We start from the raw sequence: 4,497 nt of genomic DNA, 5'->3' as shown, positions 1-4,497 counted from the left end.
TAGATTTTCAGTCCATGCATCTAGGGTCTTCCTTCAAATGATCTTCTAGACGAGGAAATAACTTTTTCTTCCTATTTTCAGAGAACTTCCTTAATTACGCCATTGATTGTAAATTAACACTGCTGTGACATTACACCCATGCTCCATATTGCTGTATATTTAAAGGTGCCTTGCCCATTTTCCAGTCAACATGTTGCAGTATCTCTACTTCACACCAAGAAGCACCAACACTCACTAAGTAATGCTGCTGAGAAGGTATTTTTCTTTAACTTGATGGCTTTCCACACTGGTTACCCTAGAATTGCCCCCATGACAGGCAGTATCCAGCTTTTAGCCACTGTGCTAGTGTTCATCAGCAGGGCCTAAGTTTACTGCTATGACAAACCCTACCCACCTTTTAGCCATAGCTCCTTGCTGCCACCTCATCAACTGAGGTCTTCAACAGTGTCTATTAATACTTCATGTCCCAGACATCATGAAGTATATGTATATACACAGCAGAAGATTTCTAGAGGTGGAAGTTGAACTCATCTCAAAGAAAAATGGTTATTTCCAGGTTTCCTCATTATATGATCGAGTTTCCTAGATCTGTCTCTGGCTGGGATCCAGTCATTACCAGTTTCGATCATTGTCCATTAGTCTCACCACAGCCCCCAGGGTGTTCACTAAGTGCATGTTTTAACAATTCATGATTAGAAAGAAGTCCTAAAACAGTCCTCTTCTCAAGTTCAGATCAAGCAAGCCATATTTCCAGGTGATGCCCTGAAATGTGTTTCCATTATCCCCATGTGAAACTTAAATTGTAACAGCAGAATTATAGAATCTGTGGTGCACTACAAAGCTGTAGCTAGGTCAACTGGAGCCATGTGCAGCCTTCAGACAGGCACCTCCCAAACCTGAAGTTTTGGACGACAAAAATAAGTAAATTAAAGAGAAAAAATAAGACAGTGTATTCAAGCTCTTTGCTACAGTTGCTAATATGCTAAGTTGCTAAATACATTCACTTAAGGAGTCACAATATGAACCACAGCTTCTTAAAAGAATCCTGGTACTGCTGTCACACGTGATCTGTAACTGCTGATCACAGCCCCTTTCTTCGTCTTGTAGTTACTCCTCTGGTACTCTGTGTGGCACTTAGGTGAAGTATGTATGTTCAAACAACAAGTTCTCCTTTCTGAAACTCACAACTGCCCTGAGTAGGTCCTCCAACTTACTTTGACAAACTCCAAACATACCTCAAACAAGGCTTCAGAGTATCTACAATCTTCCACTGTCTCTCTTCAGGGTTATCTCCAGACTAAGAAAGAGACCATCACAGTTCAAGGAGTTGAGCTCTGCCAGTGCTGGGTGCAGAGATAGAACCAATTATATCTAGTTGACATTTTACAGCCGGCGATATTGTAGTTGAGGGCCTCACCAGTTCGTTTTGGGCAGAAGTGGGCGTGTCGCAAATTGAGTAACAACCCCGTTTTTAATAAAAAGCGTTCCTGATTCTTTTTGAATTTGTCCTCGAGTTTGGAGAGAAAAGATTGAGGGCTATGGTATTAGTTTCCTGTACTTTCATAGTGTATTTAACGGATAAATGGGACCAGTTCGCGAATTGTCCTAGTGTGTTTCGTTAAGTTACTGGGGTAGAGGACTGAGCACAAATGATCAAGTTCAGACTCTGCGTAGGGAAGAAATTAAGTGCATCGTGTATCAAAAAAAGTATGCAAGGATTATAGATTTCCCTTGAAGTTGTTGGAAAGAGTACGCTGCTGTAGTTAGCTTAACAAGATAATGTAAGTGAAATGTCATACCACACCTTGTAGCTTGTGTTTTGCCTTACGATGTCAACAGGAGCATTAAAAAGGGATTTGCTTTGACAGACTTGTGTATGCATTAAATAACGTCAGTTGTATGAGGGTGGGGGGTTACAATTTTTTTGTATTTTTTTTTTTATGAGGTTTTATTAGGTTTCTGTTTCTCAAATGTACTATTGTTCTTGAGTATCAAAACTGCCATTTATCCAGCTACTTTGCAAACCTAATCACATCTTCTTTTAGGTTCCCTCCCCACCACTACACATTTCGACTGATAACTGAAGCTGATCATTCCAGAGTATGGCCCAGTACTGCTGACTTGTAGGTAGCAGGAGAGCTAGCAGTCCGGGATTTCAGTACAACACGGGTTACCACCTGTCCCACTTTGTGAGGGACAGTCCCTCTTTGGGCAGTTGTGTCCTGACAAAAAATTTAAAAAATGGCAAATGTCCTGAGATTTTAGGACAAAATCATTTCCTATATTTTATGTAATAGTTGCATAAAACAGTTATTCTGTATCTAAAATACCTAAATGTTATAAGAAACAGAATAAGCAACTAAAATGCTACAATAAGCTTTTATTTAGGCAAAAAAGTTAAGTTATATCCTTTGTACTGACCGTGGGTATGTGTCGGCCTGTAAAATCTGATGTTTGTACCGAAAATGTCCCACTTTGGCCATTTGAAAAGGTGGCATCCCTGAACACACCTCACAAAGAGTTTCAGCCCTACCTTATCCCTTGCAGCATGCCCAGTAGTTTTTTTTTTTTTTTTTTGTGGACTGAAGTCAGTGTCAGTGCACTTTTTCTTCGGTTGTACATTCGGAGGGAATGCATATTCATGAATGACATATCAGGGGTATGGGTTTGGGGAGGGACTTGCTACTGCGCATCTGGTGAGGCCCTCAACTACAATATCGTCTTACAACCTTGAGATCTAGTTCTAGATGTGGCACAAAGCAGAAGCAGCCAGCAAACACTCGTGCTGTCAAAGAAGGACATGCATAATCTGCACTATACACACACACACACACACACACACACACACACACATATATCCATGCATAAATGTTTTAGCTGCATTTGTTGATTGCTTTAGCTTCCTGACATCCCACAGACATGGTGAAATGGCAGCCTTATACATTTCCCATGATTGACTGTGTGTGTGTGTGTGTGTGTGTGTGTGTGTGGTCATATCTTTTGATGGTCTGCTCTATCCCTTCCAGAATTACTTTATCTTTCTTTTGCCACTTGCTTTCTGTAATAAGTAGGCTAAAGAGAATTTTGGAAAATTAATCAATTTATGGGTCTAAACACATGCACGAGCACGGGCGAATTTTAAAAATACACCTATGCATGTATTCTGTGCGCGCGCATGGCTAGCTGGAGAAATATATAGCTATAGATGGATAGAAGATTTGATTATAAAGGTGAGTGTACGTGTTTATTATAGGGTTACCACCTGCCCCACTTTGCGAGGGACAGTCCCTCTTTGGGCAGTTGTGTCCTGACAAAAAAAATAAAAAATGGCAAATGTCCTAAGATTTTAGGACAAAATTATTTCCTATATTTTATGTAATAGTTGCATAAAACAGTTATTCTGTATCTAAAATACCTAAATGTTATAAGAAACAGAATAAGCAACTAAAATGCTACAAGAATAAGCTTTTGTTTAGGCAAAAAAGTTAAGTTCTATCCTTTGTACTGACCGTGGGTATGTGTCGGCCTGTAAAATCTGATGTTTGTACAGAAAATGTCCCACTTTGGCCATTTGAAAAGGTGGCAACCCTAGTTTATTAGATCCAGAATATAAAGGAATGATTACAGTTTTATATTTCCTATAGGTGTGTGTCTGTGAAAGTGTGATATTTGACTATAGCTGTGTGTACCAGCGAAAGTGCGTGTGTGTATATAACTATATTAGTATACATTTTCACATACATTTTATGTCATTCCAAATTAAATCCATTCCAGGATTTTCTTCTGTCCTCATTTCCAAGGTGTGCCATAGCCACGGAGAAAGGAAACTTATTCTTAACTTTCGGTTCTTTTATTTCTATGGCAAGCGGAGAAAGGCAGCTCCAATTGTGACAGTCATCAGAAATTAGGAGTCAAGCAAGTGACAGGTATCTTAGTTGCCTCACTGCTTTTTGTAGTTAAAACAGCAGCTAGTATAATCAGTGCTGATTTTTGAAGGACACTGAAGAAACTGTCAGAAATGTCTGGATTTGGGTCGACAGAAGAGCTCGTTTGCTCCATTTGTCGAATGATTTTTAGGGATCCTGTAACACTCCATTGTGGTCACAATTTCTGTCGACTGTGTGTGACAATGTCCTGGTCATCAGGGCGTCCTAGAACTTGCCCAATTTGTAGAAGCGTCAGTAGAGTGCAAGACCTCAACACTAACCACACGCTGCGAAATATCGCAGAAGCATTTAAGGATGAGGAAGAGCAGCGACTTCGCCGAGGAGAGCTTTACTGCAGAGAGCACCAGGAGAGACTACAGATGTTCTGTTCAGCTGATGAAGAGGCCATCTGCGTGGTCTGCCACACTTCCAAACAGCATGCTGGGCACGCCTGCCACCCCATCAATGAAGTTGCTGGCAAATATCAGGTACCAAAGGATTTTATCAGCTTGTCAGAATGTACATGGTGTCTATTTACTGTACAAAATGAAATGTTCACACTATATTTTTC

Source organism: Protopterus annectens, chromosome 2.part0, assembly GCF_019279795.1.
Source record: "Protopterus annectens isolate FY-2018-M chromosome 2.part0, PAN1.0, whole genome shotgun sequence".
Taxonomy (NCBI): Eukaryota; Metazoa; Chordata; order Ceratodontiformes; family Protopteridae; genus Protopterus; species Protopterus annectens.
The sequence above is the reverse complement of the archived record's forward strand: the minus strand, read 5'-3'. Positions refer to the sequence as shown.